Genomic DNA, 16,684 nt, shown 5'->3' with positions numbered 1-16,684 from the left:
GATCTCCTGTTTACTAGACAGGCACTTTGACCAACTAAGCCACAGTACCTTGCAGATTTTGAATTCACACTTTCTCTAAATCTCATGATATACTCTAAAATTGAATGCAAATAACTTGAGAAACACTATGACATCATAAGGCCACTTCTTTCCAAGGTAGTGCTGGGATTTGGAACCAGGACCAAACTTAGTTGGTCACAGACAGGCACTTTGACCAACTAAGCCACAATACCTTGCAGTTGTTGAAATCATGCTTTCTCTAGGTGTCACAATATACACTAAAGCTGAATGCAAATTATTTGAGAAACACTACGACATCATAAGGCCACTTATTTCAAAGGTACTGCTGGGATTTGAACCCAGGATCTCCTGTTTACGAGACAGGCACTTTGACCAACTAAGCCACAGTACCTTGCAGTTGTTCAATTCACACTTTCTCTAAATGTCACGATATACTCTAAAACTGCAAATAATTTGGGAAGCACTATGACATCATAAGGCCACTTCTTTCCGAGGTAGTGCTGGGATTTGGAACCAGGACTAAACTTAGTTGGTCAAAGACAGGTAATTTGACCAACTAAGCCACAGTACCTTCACGGTTAACACTTTCTCTAAATGTTATGATATACTCTAAAACTGAATGCAAATAATTTGAGAAACACTATGACATCATAAGGCCACTTCTTTCCGAGGTAGTGCTGGGATTTGGAACCAGGACCAAATCCTGGTCGTGGACCAGGACAAAACTAAGTTGGTCAAAGACAGGTACTTTGACCAACTAAACCACAGTAACTTGCAGTTGTTGAAATCGTAATTTCTCTAAATGTCATGATATACTCTCAAACTGAATGGAAATGATTCGAATAACATTATAAAGCCTCTTTTCTCAAAGGTACTGAACACAGGATCTCCTGTTTACTAGACAGGCACTTTGACCAACTAAGCAACAGCACCTGGCAGTTTTTGAATTCACACTTTCTATAAAGATCACAATATACTGTAAAACTCAATATAATTTGAACAGGAGTATGACTTTACAAAGCCTCTTCTTTCAAAGGTACTGCTGGGATTTGAACCCAGGATCTCCTATTTACAAGACAGGCACTTTAACCAACTAAGCCACAGTACCTTGCAGTTGTTCAATTCACACTTTCTCTAAATGTCACGATATACTCTAAAATTGAATGCAAATAATTTGAGAATCACTATGGCATCATAAGGCCACTTCTTTCCAAGGTAGTGCTGGGATTTGGAACCAGGACCAAATCCTGGTCGTGGAGCAGGACCAAACTTAGTTGGTCAAAGACAGGTACTTTGACCAACTAAGCCACAGCAACTGGCAGTTTTTGAATTCACACTTTCTATAAAGATCACAATATACTGTAAAACTCAATATAATTTGAACAAGAGTAAGACTTTATAACGCCTCTTCTTTCAAAGGTACTGCTGGGATTTGAACCCAGGATCTCCTGTTTACAAGACAGGTACTTTGACCAACTAAGCCACAGTACCTTGCACTCCCTCAATTGACACTTTCTCTAAATGTCACGATATACTCTAAAACTGAATGCAAATAATTTGGGAAGCACTAAGACATCATAAGGCCACTTCTTTCCAAGGTAGTGCTGGGATTTGGAACCAGGACCAAACTTAGTTGGTCAAAGACAGGTAATTTGACCAACTAAGCGACAGTACCTTCACGGTTAACACTTTCTCTAAATGTTATGATATACTCTAAAACTGAATGCAAATAATTTGAAAACAATTATGATGTCATAAAGGCACTTCTTTCAAAGGTACTGCTGGGATTTGAACCCAGGATCTCCTGTTTACAAGACAGGCACTTTGACAAACTAAGCCACAGTACCTTACAGTTGTTCAATTTACACTTTCTCTAAATGTCACGATATACTCTAAATCTGAATGCAAATAATTTGAGAAACACTATGACATCATAAGGCCACTTCTTTCCGAGATATGCTGGGACTTGGACCCAGGACCAAATTTAATTGGTCAAAGACAGGTAATTTGACCAACTAAGCCACAGTACCTTCACGGTTAACACGTTCTCTAAATGTTATGATATAGTCTAAAACTGAATGCAAATAATTTGAAAACAATTATGACATCATAAGGCCACTTATTTCAAAGGTACTGCTGGGATTTGAACCCAGGATCTCCTGTTTACTAGACAGGCACTTTGACCAACTAAGCCACAGTACCTGGCAATCGTTGAAATCACGCTTTCTCTAGGTGTCACAATATACTCTAAAGCTGAATGCAAATAATTTGAGAAACACTATGACATCATAAGGCCACTTATTTCAAAGGTACTGCTGGGATTTGGAACCAGGACCAAATCCTGGTCGTGGACCAGGACCAAACTTAAGTTGGTCAAAGACAGGTACTTTGACCAACTAAACCACAGTAACTTGCAGTTGTTGAAATCGTAATTTCTCTAAATGTCATGATATACTCTTAAACTGAATGGAAATGATTCGAATAACTTCATAAAGCCTCTTTTCTCAAAGGTACTGAACCCAGGAACTCCTGTTTACTAGACAGGCACTTTGACCAACTAAGCCACAGTACCTTGCAGATTTTGAATTCACACTTTCTCTAAATCTCATGATATACTCTAAAATTGAATGCAAATAACTTGAGAAACACTATGACATCATAAGGCCACTTCTTTCCGAGGTAGTGCTGGGATTTGGAACCAGGACTAAACTTAGTTGGTCAAAGACAGTTAATTTGACCAACTAAGCCACAGTACCTTCACGGTTAACACTTTCTCTAAATCTCATGATATACTCTAAAATTGAATGCAAATAACTTGAGAAACACTATGACATCATAAGGCCACTTATTTCCGAGGTAGTGCTGGGATTTGGAACCAGGACCAAATCCTGGTCGTGGACCAGGACCAAACTTAGTTGGTCAAAGACAGGTAATTTGACCAACTAAGCCACAGTAACTTGCAGTTGTTGAAATCACAACATACTGTAAAACTCAATATAATTTGAACGAGAGTATGACTTTATAAAGCCTCTTCTTTCAAAGGTACTGCTGGGATTTGAACCCAGGATCTCCTGTTTACAAGACATGCACTTTGACCAACTAAGCCACAATACCTTGCAATTGTTGAAATCACAATTTCTCTAAATGTCACGATATACTCTAAAATTGCAAATAATTTGAAAAACATTATGACATGGACACTTATTTCAAAGTTTTTGCTGGGATTTGAACACAGGATCTCCTGTTTACTAGACAGGCACTTTGACCAACTAAGCAACAGTACCTTGCAGTTGTTCAATTCACACTTTCTCTAAATGTCACGATATACTCTAAAATTGAATGCAAATAATTTGAGAATCACTATGACATCATAAGGCCACTTCTTTCCAAGGTAGTGCTGGGATTTGGAACCAGGACCAAATCCTGGTCGTGGATCAGGACCAAACTTAGTTGGTCAAAGACAGGTACTTTGACCAACTAAGCCACAGTAAATTGCAGTTGTTGAAATCGCAATTTCTCTAAGTGTCATGATATACTCTGAAACTGAATGGAAATGATTCAAATAACATCATAAAGCCTCTTCTTTCAAAGGTACTAACGGGATTTGAACCCAGGATCTCCTGTTTACTAGACAGGCACTTTGACCAACTAAGCCACAGCAACTGGCAGTTTTTGAATTCACACTTTCTATAAAGATCACAATATACTGTAAAACTCAATATAATTTGAACAAGAGTAAGACTTTATAACGCCTCTTCTTTCAAAGGTACTGCTGGGATTTGAACCCAGGATCTCCTGTTTACAAGACAGGTACTTTGACCAACTAAGCCACAGTACCTTGCACTTGCTCAATTGACACTTTCTCTAAATGTCACGATATACTCTAAAACTGCAAATAATTTGGGAAGCACTAAGACATCATAAGGCCACTTCTTTCCAAGGTAGTGCTGGGATTTGGAACCAGGACCAAATCCTGGTCGTGGACCAGGACCAAACTTAGTTGGTCAAAGACAGGTACTTTGACCAACTAAGCCACAGCAACTGGCAGTTTTTGAATTCACACTTTCTATAAAGATCACAATATACTGTAAAACTCAATATAATTTGAACAAGAGTAAGACTTTATAACGCCTCTTCTTTCAAAGGTACTGCTGGGATTTGAACCCAGGATCTCCTGTTTACAAGACAGGTACTTTGACCAACTAAGCCACAGTACCTTGCACTTGCTCAATTGACACTTTCTCTAAATGTCACGATATACTCTAAAACTGCAAATAATTTGGGAAGCACTAAGACATCATAAGGCCACTTCTTTCCAAGGTAGTGCTGGGATTTGGAACCAGGACCAAACTTAGTTGGTCAAAGACAGGTAATTTGACCAACTAAGCCACAGTACCTTCACGGTTAACACTTTCTCTAAATGTTATGATATACTCTAAAACTGAATGCAAATAATTTGAAAACAATTATGATGTCATAAAGGCACTTCTTTCAAAGGTACTGCTGGGATTTGAACCCAGGATCTCCTGTTTACAAGACAGGCACTTTGACCAACTAAGCCACAGTACCTTGCAGTTGTTCAATTAACACTTTGTCTAAATGTCACGATATACTCTAAATCTGAATGCAAATAATTTGAGAAACACTATGACATCATAAGGCCACTTCTTTCCGAGATATGCTGGGATTTGGACCCAGGACCAAATTTAATTGGTCAAAGACAGGTAATTTGACCAACTAAGCCACAGTACCTTCACGGTTAACACTTTCTCTAAATGTTATGATATACTCTAAAACTGAATGCAAATAATTTGAAAACAATTATGATGTCATAAAGGCATTTCTTTCAAAGGTACTGCTGGGATTTGAACCCAGGATCTCCTTTTTACTAGACAGGTACTTTGACAAACTAAGCCACAGTACCTGGCAATTGTTGAAATCACACTTTCTCTAGGTGTCACAATATACTCTAAAGCTGAATGCAAATAATTTGAGAAACACTATGACATCATAAGGCCACTTATTTCAAAGGTACTGCTGGGATTTGGAACCAGGACCAAATCCTGGTCGTGGACCAGGACCAAACTTAGTTGGTCAAAGTCAGGTACTTTGACCAACTAAACCACAGTAACTTGCAGTTGTTGAAATAGTAATTTCTGTAAATGTCATGATATACTCTGAAACTGAATGGAAATGATTCGAATAACATCATAAAGCCTCTTTTCTCAAAGGTACTGAACCCAGGATCTCCTGTTTACTAGACAGGCACTTTGACCAACTAAGCCACAGTACCTTGCAGATTTTGAATTCACACTTTCTCTAAATCTCATGATATACTCTAAAATTGAATGCAAATAACTTGAGAAACACTATGACATCATAAGGCCACTTCTTTCCAAGGTAGTGCTGGGATTTGGAACCAGGACCAAACTTAGTTGGTCACAGACAGGCACTTTGACCAACTAAGCCACAATACCTTGCAGTTGTTGAAATCATGCTTTCTCTAGGTGTCACAATATACACTAAAGCTGAATGCAAATTATTTGAGAAACACTACGACATCATAAGGCCACTTATTTCAAAGGTACTGCTGGGATTTGAACCCAGGATCTCCTGTTTACGAGACAGGCACTTTGACCAACTAAGCCACAGTACCTTGCAGTTGTTCAATTCACACTTTCTCTAAATGTCACGATATACTCTAAAACTGCAAATAATTTGGGAAGCACTATGACATCATAAGGCCACTTCTTTCCGAGGTAGTGCTGGGATTTGGAACCAGGACTAAACTTAGTTGGTCAAAGACAGGTAATTTGACCAACTAAGCCACAGTACCTTCACGGTTAACACTTTCTCTAAATGTTATGATATACTCTAAAACTGAATGCAAATAATTTGAGAAACACTATGACATCATAAGGCCACTTCTTTCCGAGGTAGTGCTGGGATTTGGAACCAGGACCAAATCCTGGTCGTGGACCAGGACAAAACTAAGTTGGTCAAAGACAGGTACTTTGACCAACTAAACCACAGTAACTTGCAGTTGTTGAAATCGTAATTTCTCTAAATGTCATGATATACTCTCAAACTGAATGGAAATGATTCGAATAACATTATAAAGCCTCTTTTCTCAAAGGTACTGAACACAGGATCTCCTGTTTACTAGACAGGCACTTTGACCAACTAAGCAACAGCACCTGGCAGTTTTTGAATTCACACTTTCTATAAAGATCACAATATACTGTAAAACTCAATATAATTTGAACAGGAGTATGACTTTACAAAGCCTCTTCTTTCAAAGGTACTGCTGGGATTTGAACCCAGGATCTCCTATTTACAAGACAGGCACTTTAACCAACTAAGCCACAGTACCTTGCAGTTGTTCAATTCACACTTTCTCTAAATGTCACGATATACTCTAAAATTGAATGCAAATAATTTGAGAATCACTATGGCATCATAAGGCCACTTCTTTCCAAGGTAGTGCTGGGATTTGGAACCAGGACCAAATCCTGGTCGTGGAGCAGGACCAAACTTAGTTGGTCAAAGACAGGTACTTTGACCAACTAAGCCACAGCAACTGGCAGTTTTTGAATTCACACTTTCTATAAAGATCACAATATACTGTAAAACTCAATATAATTTGAACAAGAGTAAGACTTTATAACGCCTCTTCTTTCAAAGGTACTGCTGGGATTTGAACCCAGGATCTCCTGTTTACAAGACAGGTACTTTGACCAACTAAGCCACAGTACCTTGCACTCCCTCAATTGACACTTTCTCTAAATGTCACGATATACTCTAAAACTGAATGCAAATAATTTGGGAAGCACTAAGACATCATAAGGCCACTTCTTTCCAAGGTAGTGCTGGGATTTGGAACCAGGACCAAACTTAGTTGGTCAAAGACAGGTAATTTGACCAACTAAGCGACAGTACCTTCACGGTTAACACTTTCTCTAAATGTTATGATATACTCTAAAACTGAATGCAAATAATTTGAAAACAATTATGATGTCATAAAGGCACTTCTTTCAAAGGTACTGCTGGGATTTGAACCCAGGATCTCCTGTTTACAAGACAGGCACTTTGACAAACTAAGCCACAGTACCTTACAGTTGTTCAATTTACACTTTCTCTAAATGTCACGATATACTCTAAATCTGAATGCAAATAATTTGAGAAACACTATGACATCATAAGGCCACTTCTTTCCGAGATATGCTGGGACTTGGACCCAGGACCAAATTTAATTGGTCAAAGACAGGTTATTTGACCAACTAAGCCACAGTACCTTCATGGTTAACACTTTCTCTAAATGTTATGATATACTCTAAAACTGAATGCAAATAATTTGAAAACAAGTATGAGATCATAAAGCCGCTTATTTCTAAGGTACTGCTGGGATTTGAACCCAGGATCTCCTGTTTACTAGACAGGCACTTTGACCAACTAAGCCACAGTACCTTGCAGTTGTTCACTTCACACTTTCTCTAAATGTCACGATATACTATAAAATTGAATACAAATAATTTGGGAAGCACTATGACATCATAAGGCCACTTCTTTCCAAGGTAGTGCTGGGATTTGGAACCAGGACCAAACTTAGTTGGTCAAAGACAGGTAATTTGACCAACTAAGCCACAGTACCTTCACGGTTAACACGTTCTCTAAATGTTATGATATAGTCTAAAACTGAATGCAAATAATTTGAAAACAATTATGACATCATAAGGCCACTTATTTCAAAGGTACTGCTGGGATTTGAACCCAGGATCTCCTGTTTACTAGACAGGTACTTTGACAAACTAAGCCACAGTACCTGGCAATCGTTGAAATCACGCTTTCTCTAGGTGTCACAATATACTCTAAAGCTGAATGCAAATAATTTGAGGAACACTATGACATCATAAGGCCACTTATTTCAAAGGTACTGCTGGGATTTGGAACCAGGACCAAATCCTGGTCGTGGACCAGGACCAAACTTAAGTTGGTCAAAGACAGGTACTTTGACCAACTAAACCACAGTAACTTGCAGTTGTTGAAATCGTAATTTCTCTAAATGTCATGATATACTCTTAAACTGAATGGAAATGATTCGAATAACATCATAAAGCCTCTTTTCTCAAAGATACTGAACCCAGGAACTCCTGTTTACTAGACAGGCACTTTGACCAACTAAGCCACAGTACCTTGCAGATTTTGAATTCACACTTTCTCTAAATCTCATGATATACTCTAAAATTGAATGCAAATAACTTGAGAAACACTATGACATCATAAGGCCACTTCTTTCCGAGGTAGTGCTGGGATTTGGAACCAGGACTAAACTTAGTTGGTCAAAGATAGTTAATTTGACCAACTAAGCCACAGTACCTTCACGGTTAACACTTTCTCTAAATCTCATGATATACTCTAAAATTGAATGCAAATAACTTGAGAAACACTATGACATCATAAGGCCACTTATTTCCGAGGTAGTGCTGGGATTTGGAACCAGGACCAAATCCTGGTCGTGGACCAGGACCAAACTTAGTTGGTCAAAGACAGGTAATTTGACCAACTAAGCCACAGTAACTTGCAGTTGTTGAAATCACAACATACTGTAAAACTCAATATAATTTGAACAAGAGTATGACTTTATAAAGCCTCTTCTTTCAAAGGTACTGCTGGGATTTGAACCCAGGATCTCCTGTTTACAAGACAGGTACTTTGACCAACTAAGCCACAGTACCTTGCACTTCCTCAATTGACACTTTCTCTAAATGTCACGATATACTCTAAAACTGAATGCAAATAATTTGGGAAGCACTAAGACATCATAAGGCCACTTCTTTCCAAGGTAGTGCTGGGATTTGGAACCAGGACCAAACTTAGTTGGTCAAAGACAGGTAATTTGACCAACTAAGCCACAGTACCTTGCACTTCCTCAATTGACACTTTCTCTAAATGTCACGATATACTCTAAAATTGAATGCAAATAATTAGAGAATCACTATGACATCATAAGGCCACTTCTTTCCAAGGTAGTGCTGGGATTTGGAACCAGGACCAAATCCTGGTCGTGGACCAGGACCAAACTTAGTTGGTCAAAGACAGGTACTTTGACCAACTAAGCCACAGTAACTTGCAGTTGTTGAAATCGCAATTTCTCTAAGTGTCATGATATACTCTGAAACTGAATGGAAATGATTCAAATAACATCATAAAGCCTCTTCTTTCAAAGGTACTAACGGGATTTGAACCCAGGATCTCCTGTTTACTAGACAGGCACTTTGACCAACTAAGCCACAGCAACTGGCAGTTTTTGAATTCACACTTTCTATAAAGATCACAATATACTGTAAAACTCAATATAATTTGAACAAGAGTAAGACTTTATAACGCCTCTTCTTTCAAAGGTACTGCTGGGATTTGAACCCAGGATCTCCTGTTTACAAGACAGGTACTTTGACCAACTAAGCCACAGTACCTTGCACTTCCTCAATTGACACTTTCTCTAAATGTCACGATATACTCTAAAACTGAATGCAAATAATTTGGGAAGCACTAAGACATCATAAGGCCACTTCTTTCCAAGGTAGTGCTGGGATTTGGAACCAGGACCAAACTTAGTTGGTCAAAGACAGGTAATTTGACCAACTAAGCGACAGTACCTTCACGGTTAACACTTTCTCTAAATGTTATGATATACTCTAAAACTGAATGCAAATAATTTGAAAACAATTATGATGTCATAAATGCACTTCTTTCAAAGGTACTGCTGGGATTTGAACCCAGGATCTCCTGTTTACAAGACAGGCACTTTGACAAACTAAGCCACAGTACCTTGCAGTTGTTCAATTTACACTTTCTCTAAATGTCACGATATACTCTAAATCTGAATGCAAATAATTTGGGAAGCACTATGACATCATAAGGCCACTTCTTTCCAAGGTAGTGCTGGGATTTGGAACCAGGACCAAACTTAGTTGGTCAAAGACAGGTAATTTGACCAACTAAGCCACAGTACCTTCACGGTTAACACGTTCTCTAAATGTTATGATATAGTCTAAAACTGAATGCAAATAATTTGAAAACAATTATGACATCATAAGGCCACTTATTTCAAAGGTACTGCTGGGATTTGAACCCAGGATCTCCTGTTTACTAGACAGGCACTTTGACCAACTAAGCCACAGTACCTGGCAATCGTTGAAATCACGCTTTCTCTAGGTGTCACAATATACTCTAAAGCTGAACGCAAATAATTTGAGAAACACTATGACATCATAAGGCCACTTATTTCAAAGGTACTGCTGGGATTTGGAACCAGGACCAAATCCTGGTCGTGGACCAGGACCAAACTTAAGTTGGTCAAAGACAGGTACTTTGACCAACTAAACCACAGTAACTTGCAGTTGTTGAAATCGTAATTTCTCTAAATGTCATGATATACTCTTAAACTGAATGGAAATGATTCGAATAACATCATAAAGCCTCTTTTCTCAAAGGTACTGATCCCAGGAACTCCTGTTTACTAGACAGGCACTTTGACCAACTAAGCCACAGTACCTTGCAGATTTTGAATTCACACTTTCTCTAAATCTCATGATATACTCTAAAATTGAATGCAAATAACTTGAGAAACACTATGACATCATAAGGCCACTTCTTTCCGAGGTAGTGCTGGGATTTGGAACCAGGACTAAACTTAGTTGGTCAAAGACAGTTAATTTGACCAACTAAGCCACAGTACCTTCACGGTTAACACTTTCTCTAAATCTCATGATATACTCTAAAATTGAATGCAAATAACTTGAGAAACACTATGACATCATAAGGCCACTTATTTCCGAGGTAGTGCTGGGATTTGGAACCAGGACCAAATCCTGGTCGTGGACCAGGACCAAACTTAGTTGGTCAAAGACAGGTAATTTGACCAACTAAGCCACAGTAACTTGCAGTTGTTGGAATCACAACATACTGTAAAACTCAATATAATTTGAACAAGAGTATGACTTTATAAAGCCTCTTCTTTCAAAGGTACTGCTGGGATTTGAACCCAGGATCTCCTGTTTACAAGACATGCACTTTGACCAACTAAGCCACAGTACCTTGCAGTTGTTGAAATCACAATTTCTCTAAATGTCACGATATACTCTAAAATTGCAAATAATTTGAAAAACATTATGACATGGACATCATAAGGCCACTTATTTCAAAGGTACTGCTGGGATTTGGAACCAGGACCAAACTTAGTTGGTCAAAGACAGGCACTTTGACCAACTAAGCCACAGTACCTTGCAGTTGTTGAAATCACGCTTTCTCTAGGTGTCACAATATACTCTAAAGCTGAATGCAAATTATTTGAGAAACACTATGACATCATAAGGCCACTTATTTCAAAGGTACTGCTGGGATTTGAACCCAGGATCTACTGTTTACGAGACAGGCACTTTGACCAACTAAGCCACAGTACCTTGCAGTTGTTCAAATCACACTTTCTCTAAATGTCACGATATACTCTAAAACTGCAAATAATTTGGGAAGCACTATGACATCATAAGGCCACTTCTTTCCGAGGTAGTGCTGGGATTTGGAACCAGGACTAAACTTAGTTGGTCAAAGACAGGTAATTTGACCAACTAAGCCACAGTACCTTCACGGTTAACACTTTCTCTAAATGTTATGATATACTCTAAAACTGAATGCAAATAATTTGAGAAACACTATGACATCATAAGGCCACTTCTTTCCGAGGTAGTGCTGGGATTTGGAACCAGGACCAAATCCTGGTCGTGGACCAGGACCAAACTTAGTTGGTCAAAGACAGGTACTTTGACCAACTAAACCACAGTAACTTGCAGTTGTTGAAATCGTAATTTCTCTAAATGTCATGATATACTCTGAAACTGAATGGAAATGATTCGAATAACATTATAAAGCCTCTTTTCTCAAAGGTACTGAACCCAGGATCTCCTGTTTACTAGACAGGCACTTTGACCAACTAAGCCACAGCACCTGGCAGTTTTTGAATTCACACTTTCTATAAAGATCACAATATACTGTAAAACTCAATATAATTTGAACAGGAGTAAGACTTTATAATGCCTCTTCTTTCAAAGGTACTGCTGGGATTTGAACCCAGGATCTCCAGTTTACAAGACAGGTACTTTGACCAACTAAGCCACAGTACCTTGCACTTGCTCAATTTACACTTTCTCTAAATGTCACGATATACTCTAAAACTGCAAATAATTTGGGAAGCACTATGACATCATAAGGCCACTTCTTTCCAAGGTAGTGCTGGGATTTGGAACCAGGACAAAACTTAGTTGGTCAAAGACAGGTAATTTGACCAACTAAGCGACAGTACCTTCACGGTTAACACTTTCTCTAAATGTTATGATATACTCTAAAACTGAATGCAAATAATTTGAGAAACACTATGACATCATAAGGCCACTTATTTCAAAGGTACTGCTGGGATTTGAACCCGGGATCTCCTGTTTACTAGACAGGCACTTTGACCAACTAAGCCACAGTACCTTGCAGTTGTTCACTTCACACTTTCTCTAAATGTCACGATATACTCTAAAACTGCAAATAATTTGGGAAGCACTATGACATCATAAGGCCACTTCTTTCCAAGGTAGTGCTGGGATTTGGAACCAGGACCAAACTTAGTTGGTCAAAGACAGGTAATTTGACCAACTAAGCCACAGTACCTTCACGGTTAACACTTTCTCTAAATGTTATGATATACTCTAAAACTGAATGCAAATAATTTGAAAACAATTATGACATCATAAGGTCACTTCTTTCCGAGGTAGTGCTGGGATTTGGAACCAGGACCAAACTTAATTGGTCAAAGACAGGCACTTTGACCAACTAAGCCACAGTACCTTCACGGTTAACACTTTCTCTAAATGTTATGATATACTCTAAAACTGAATGCAAATAATTTGAAAAAAATTATGACATCATAAAGGCACTTCTTTCAAATGTACTGCTGGGATTTGAACCCAGGATCTCCTGTTTACTAGACAGGCACTTTGACCAACTAAGCCACAGTACCTGGCAATCGTTGAAATCACGCTTTCTCTAGGTGTCACAATATACTCTAAAGCTGAATGCAAATAATTTGAGAAACACTATGACATCATAAGGCCACTTATTTCAAAGGTACTGCTGGGATTTGGAACCAGGACCAAATCCTGGTCGTGGACCAGGACCAAACTTAAGTTGGTCAAAGACAGGTACTTTGACCAACTAAACCACAGTAACTTGCAGTTGTTGAAATCGTAATTTCTCTAAATGTCATGATATACTCTTAAACTGAATGGAAATGATTCGAATAACATCATAAAGCCTCTTTTCTCAAAGGTACTGAACCCAGGATCTCCTGTTTACTAGACAGGCACTTTGACCAACTAAGCCACAGTACCTTGCAGATTTTGAATTCACACTTTCTCTAAATCTCATGATATACTCTAAAACTGAATGCAAATAACTTGAGAAACACTATGACATCATAAGGCCACTTCTTTCCGAGATAGTGCTGGGATTTGGAACCAGGACTAAACTTAGTTGGTCAAAGACAGTTAATTTGACCAACTAAGCCACAGTACCTTCACGGTTAACACTTTCTCTAAATCTCATGATATACTCTAAAATTGAATGCAAATAACTTGAGAAACACTATGACATCATAAGGCCACTTATTTCCGAGGTAGTGCTGGGATTTGGAACCAGGACCAAATCCTGGTCGTGGACCAGGACCAAACTTAGTTGGTCAAAGACAGGTAATTTGACCAACTAAGCCACAGTAACTTGCAGTTGTTGAAATCACAACATACTGTAAAACTCAATATAATTTGAACAAGAGTATGACTTTATAAAGCCTCTTCTTTCAAAGGTACTGCTGGGATTCGAACCCAGGATCTCCTGTTTACAAGACAGGTACTTTGACCAACTAAGCCACAGTACCTTGCACTTCCTCAATTGACACTTTCTCTAAATGTCACGATATACTCTAAAATTGAATGCAAATAATTAGAGAATCACTATGACATCATAAGGCCACTTCTTTCCAAGGTAGTGCTGGGATTTGGAACCAGGACCAAATCCTGGTCGTGGACCAGGACCAAACTTAGTTGGTCAAAGACAGGTACTTTGACCAACTAAGCCACAGTAACTTGCAGTTGTTGAAATCGCAATTTCTCTAAGTGTCATGATATACTCTGAAACTGAATGGAAATGATTCAAATAACATCATAAAGCCTCTTCTTTCAAAGGTACTAACGGGATTTGAACCCAGGATCTCCTGTTTACTAGACAGGCACTTTGACCAACTAAGCCACAGCAACTGGCAGTTTTTGAATTCACACTTTCTATAAAGATCACAATATACTGTAAAACTCAATATAATTTGAACAAGAGTAAGACTTTATAATGCCTCTTCTTTCAAAGGTACTGCTGGGATTTGAACCCAGGATCTCCTGTTTACAAGACAGGTACTTTGACCAACTAAGCCACAGTACCTTGCACTTCCTCAATTGACACTTTCTCTAAATGTCACGATATACTCTAAAACTGAATGCAAATAATTTGGGAAGCACTAAGACATCATAAGGCCACTTCTTTCCAAGGTAGTGCTGGGATTTGGAACCAGGACCAAACTTAGTTGGTCAAAGACAGGTAATTTGACCAACTAAGCGACAGTACCTTCACGGTTAACACTTTCTCTAAATGTTATGATATACTCTAAAACTGAATGCAAATAATTTGAAAACAATTATGATGTCATAAAGGCACTTCTTTCAAAGGTACTGCTGGGATTTGAACCCAGGATCTCCTGGTTACAAGACAGGCACTTTGACAAACTAAGCCACAGTACCTTGCAGTTGTTCAATTTACACTTTCTCTAAATGTCACGATATACTCTAAATCTGAATGCAAATAATTTGAGAAACACTATGACATCATAAGGCCACTTCTTTCCGAGATATGCTGGGATTTGGATCCAGGACCAAATTTAATTGGTCAAAGACAGGTTATTTGACCAACTAAGCCACAGTACCTTCACGGTTAACACTTTCTCTAAATGTTATGATATACTCTAAAACTGAATGCAAATAATTTGAAAACAAGTATGAGATCATAAAGCCGCTTATTTCTAAGGTACTGCTGGGATTTGAACCCAGGATCTCCTGTTTACTAGACAGGCACTTTGACCAACTAAGCCACAGTACCTGGAAATCGTTGAAATCACGCTTTCTCTAGGTGTCACAATATACTCTAAAGCTGAACGCAAATAATTTGAGAAACACTATGACATCATAAGGCCACTTATTTCAAAGGTACTGCTGGGATTTGGAACCAGGACCAAATCCTGGTCGTGGACCAGGACCAAACTTAAGTTGGTCAAAGACAGGTACTTTGACCAACTAAACCACAGTAACTTGCAGTTGTTGAAATCGTAATTTCTCTAAATGTCATGATATACTCTTAAACTGAATGGAAATGATTCGAATAACATCATAAAGCCTCTTTTCTCAAAGGTACTGATCCCAGGAACTCCTGTTTACTAGACAGGCACTTTGACCAACTAAGCCACAGTACCTTGCAGATTTTGAATTCACACTTTCTCTAAATCTCATGATATACTCTAAAATTGAATGCAAATAACTTGAGAAACACTATGACATCATAAGGCCACTTCTTTCCGAGGTAGTGCTGGGATTTGGAACCAGGACTAAACTTAGTTGGTCAAAGACAGTTAATTTGACCAACTAAGCCACAGTACCTTCACGGTTAACACTTTCTCTAAATCTCATGATATACTCTAAAATTGAATGCAAATAACTTGAGAAACACTATGACATCATAAGGCCACTTATTTCCGAGGTAGTGCTGGGATTTGGAACCAGGACCAAATCCTGGTCGTGGACCAGGACCAAACTTAGTTGGTCAAAGACAGGTAATTTGACCAACTAAGCCACAGTAACTTGCAGTTGTTGAAATCACAACATACTGTAAAACTCAATATAATTTGAACAAGAGTATGACTTTATAAAGCCTCTTCTTTCAAAGGTACTGCTGGGATTTGAACCCAGGATCTCCTGTTTACAAGACATGCACTTTGACCAACTAAGCCACAGTACCTTGCAGTTGTTGAAATCACAATTTCTCTAAATGTCATGATATACTCTAAAATTGCAAATAATTTGAAAAACATTATGACATGGACACTTATTTCAAAGTTTTTGCTGGGATTTGAACACAGGATCTCCTGTTTACTAGACAGGCACTTTGACCAACTAAGCCACAGTACCTTCACGGTTAACACTTTCTCTAAATCTCATGATATACTCTAAAATTGAATGCAAATAATTTGAAAACAATTATGACATCATAAAGGCACTTCTTTCAAAGGTACTGCTGGGATTTGAACCCAGGATCTCCTGTTTACTAGACAGGCACTTTGACCAACTAAGCCACAGTACCTGGCAATCGTTGAAATCACACTTTCTCTAGGTGTCACAATATACTCTAAAGCTGAATGCAAATAATTTGAGAAACACTATGACATCATAAGGCCACTTATTTCAAAGGTACTGCTGGGATTTGGAACCAGGACCAAATCCTGGTCGTGGACCAGGACCAAACTTAGTTGGTC

The 16,684-nt window shown here is 38.5% G+C and overlaps 31 non-coding genes across 31 annotated transcripts; all 31 read right to left on the bottom strand.

Annotated features, from left to right (window-relative positions):
- Nucleotides 1–338: 338 nt before the first annotated feature.
- Nucleotides 339–412, bottom strand: trnat-cgu (transfer RNA threonine (anticodon CGU)). Its single transcript has one exon. It is a non-coding gene; the product is annotated as a tRNA-Thr (tRNA).
- A 643-nt stretch (nucleotides 413–1,055) lies between these two features.
- Nucleotides 1,056–1,129, bottom strand: trnat-ugu (transfer RNA threonine (anticodon UGU)). Its single transcript has one exon. It is a non-coding gene; the product is annotated as a tRNA-Thr (tRNA).
- Nucleotides 1,130–1,438: 309 nt separating this feature from the next.
- On the bottom strand, nucleotides 1,439–1,512 carry trnat-ugu (transfer RNA threonine (anticodon UGU)). The gene has a single exon. It is a non-coding gene; the product is annotated as a tRNA-Thr (tRNA).
- Nucleotides 1,513–1,794: 282 nt separating this feature from the next.
- trnat-ugu (transfer RNA threonine (anticodon UGU)) lies at nucleotides 1,795–1,868 on the bottom strand. Its single transcript has one exon. It is a non-coding gene; the product is annotated as a tRNA-Thr (tRNA).
- A 281-nt stretch (nucleotides 1,869–2,149) lies between these two features.
- On the bottom strand, nucleotides 2,150–2,223 carry trnat-agu (transfer RNA threonine (anticodon AGU)). The gene has a single exon. It is a non-coding gene; the product is annotated as a tRNA-Thr (tRNA).
- Nucleotides 2,224–3,061: 838 nt separating this feature from the next.
- Nucleotides 3,062–3,135, bottom strand: trnat-ugu (transfer RNA threonine (anticodon UGU)). The gene has a single exon. It is a non-coding gene; the product is annotated as a tRNA-Thr (tRNA).
- Nucleotides 3,136–3,785: 650 nt separating this feature from the next.
- trnat-ugu (transfer RNA threonine (anticodon UGU)) lies at nucleotides 3,786–3,859 on the bottom strand. Its single transcript has one exon. It is a non-coding gene; the product is annotated as a tRNA-Thr (tRNA).
- Nucleotides 3,860–4,164: 305 nt separating this feature from the next.
- On the bottom strand, nucleotides 4,165–4,238 carry trnat-ugu (transfer RNA threonine (anticodon UGU)). Its single transcript has one exon. It is a non-coding gene; the product is annotated as a tRNA-Thr (tRNA).
- Nucleotides 4,239–4,516: 278 nt separating this feature from the next.
- On the bottom strand, nucleotides 4,517–4,590 carry trnat-ugu (transfer RNA threonine (anticodon UGU)). The gene has a single exon. It is a non-coding gene; the product is annotated as a tRNA-Thr (tRNA).
- A 281-nt stretch (nucleotides 4,591–4,871) lies between these two features.
- trnat-agu (transfer RNA threonine (anticodon AGU)) lies at nucleotides 4,872–4,945 on the bottom strand. Its single transcript has one exon. It is a non-coding gene; the product is annotated as a tRNA-Thr (tRNA).
- Nucleotides 4,946–5,603: 658 nt separating this feature from the next.
- On the bottom strand, nucleotides 5,604–5,677 carry trnat-cgu (transfer RNA threonine (anticodon CGU)). The gene has a single exon. It is a non-coding gene; the product is annotated as a tRNA-Thr (tRNA).
- A 643-nt stretch (nucleotides 5,678–6,320) lies between these two features.
- On the bottom strand, nucleotides 6,321–6,394 carry trnat-ugu (transfer RNA threonine (anticodon UGU)). The gene has a single exon. It is a non-coding gene; the product is annotated as a tRNA-Thr (tRNA).
- A 309-nt stretch (nucleotides 6,395–6,703) lies between these two features.
- Nucleotides 6,704–6,777, bottom strand: trnat-ugu (transfer RNA threonine (anticodon UGU)). Its single transcript has one exon. It is a non-coding gene; the product is annotated as a tRNA-Thr (tRNA).
- Nucleotides 6,778–7,059: 282 nt separating this feature from the next.
- Nucleotides 7,060–7,133, bottom strand: trnat-ugu (transfer RNA threonine (anticodon UGU)). The gene has a single exon. It is a non-coding gene; the product is annotated as a tRNA-Thr (tRNA).
- Nucleotides 7,134–7,414: 281 nt separating this feature from the next.
- On the bottom strand, nucleotides 7,415–7,488 carry trnat-agu (transfer RNA threonine (anticodon AGU)). Its single transcript has one exon. It is a non-coding gene; the product is annotated as a tRNA-Thr (tRNA).
- Nucleotides 7,489–7,770: 282 nt separating this feature from the next.
- Nucleotides 7,771–7,844, bottom strand: trnat-agu (transfer RNA threonine (anticodon AGU)). The gene has a single exon. It is a non-coding gene; the product is annotated as a tRNA-Thr (tRNA).
- An 838-nt stretch (nucleotides 7,845–8,682) lies between these two features.
- trnat-ugu (transfer RNA threonine (anticodon UGU)) lies at nucleotides 8,683–8,756 on the bottom strand. The gene has a single exon. It is a non-coding gene; the product is annotated as a tRNA-Thr (tRNA).
- Nucleotides 8,757–9,420: 664 nt separating this feature from the next.
- trnat-ugu (transfer RNA threonine (anticodon UGU)) lies at nucleotides 9,421–9,494 on the bottom strand. The gene has a single exon. It is a non-coding gene; the product is annotated as a tRNA-Thr (tRNA).
- Nucleotides 9,495–9,776: 282 nt separating this feature from the next.
- trnat-ugu (transfer RNA threonine (anticodon UGU)) lies at nucleotides 9,777–9,850 on the bottom strand. The gene has a single exon. It is a non-coding gene; the product is annotated as a tRNA-Thr (tRNA).
- Nucleotides 9,851–10,132: 282 nt separating this feature from the next.
- Nucleotides 10,133–10,206, bottom strand: trnat-agu (transfer RNA threonine (anticodon AGU)). The gene has a single exon. It is a non-coding gene; the product is annotated as a tRNA-Thr (tRNA).
- An 838-nt stretch (nucleotides 10,207–11,044) lies between these two features.
- On the bottom strand, nucleotides 11,045–11,118 carry trnat-ugu (transfer RNA threonine (anticodon UGU)). The gene has a single exon. It is a non-coding gene; the product is annotated as a tRNA-Thr (tRNA).
- Nucleotides 11,119–11,409: 291 nt separating this feature from the next.
- Nucleotides 11,410–11,483, bottom strand: trnat-cgu (transfer RNA threonine (anticodon CGU)). The gene has a single exon. It is a non-coding gene; the product is annotated as a tRNA-Thr (tRNA).
- Nucleotides 11,484–12,126: 643 nt separating this feature from the next.
- On the bottom strand, nucleotides 12,127–12,200 carry trnat-ugu (transfer RNA threonine (anticodon UGU)). The gene has a single exon. It is a non-coding gene; the product is annotated as a tRNA-Thr (tRNA).
- A 278-nt stretch (nucleotides 12,201–12,478) lies between these two features.
- trnat-agu (transfer RNA threonine (anticodon AGU)) lies at nucleotides 12,479–12,552 on the bottom strand. The gene has a single exon. It is a non-coding gene; the product is annotated as a tRNA-Thr (tRNA).
- A 455-nt stretch (nucleotides 12,553–13,007) lies between these two features.
- Nucleotides 13,008–13,081, bottom strand: trnat-agu (transfer RNA threonine (anticodon AGU)). Its single transcript has one exon. It is a non-coding gene; the product is annotated as a tRNA-Thr (tRNA).
- Nucleotides 13,082–13,919: 838 nt separating this feature from the next.
- trnat-ugu (transfer RNA threonine (anticodon UGU)) lies at nucleotides 13,920–13,993 on the bottom strand. The gene has a single exon. It is a non-coding gene; the product is annotated as a tRNA-Thr (tRNA).
- A 480-nt stretch (nucleotides 13,994–14,473) lies between these two features.
- trnat-ugu (transfer RNA threonine (anticodon UGU)) lies at nucleotides 14,474–14,547 on the bottom strand. The gene has a single exon. It is a non-coding gene; the product is annotated as a tRNA-Thr (tRNA).
- Nucleotides 14,548–14,829: 282 nt separating this feature from the next.
- On the bottom strand, nucleotides 14,830–14,903 carry trnat-ugu (transfer RNA threonine (anticodon UGU)). Its single transcript has one exon. It is a non-coding gene; the product is annotated as a tRNA-Thr (tRNA).
- A 281-nt stretch (nucleotides 14,904–15,184) lies between these two features.
- On the bottom strand, nucleotides 15,185–15,258 carry trnat-agu (transfer RNA threonine (anticodon AGU)). The gene has a single exon. It is a non-coding gene; the product is annotated as a tRNA-Thr (tRNA).
- Nucleotides 15,259–16,096: 838 nt separating this feature from the next.
- Nucleotides 16,097–16,170, bottom strand: trnat-ugu (transfer RNA threonine (anticodon UGU)). Its single transcript has one exon. It is a non-coding gene; the product is annotated as a tRNA-Thr (tRNA).
- Nucleotides 16,171–16,438: 268 nt separating this feature from the next.
- Nucleotides 16,439–16,512, bottom strand: trnat-agu (transfer RNA threonine (anticodon AGU)). The gene has a single exon. It is a non-coding gene; the product is annotated as a tRNA-Thr (tRNA).
- Between the last annotated feature and the right edge of the window lie 172 nt (nucleotides 16,513–16,684).

Source organism: Poecilia mexicana, unplaced genomic scaffold, assembly GCF_051168715.1.
Source record: "Poecilia mexicana isolate PSO_F unplaced genomic scaffold, ASM5116871v1 scaffold_6, whole genome shotgun sequence".
Lineage (NCBI taxonomy): Eukaryota > Metazoa > Chordata > Actinopteri > Cyprinodontiformes > Poeciliidae > Poecilia > Poecilia mexicana.
The sequence above is the reverse complement of the archived record's forward strand: the minus strand, read 5'-3'. Positions and strand labels throughout refer to the sequence as shown.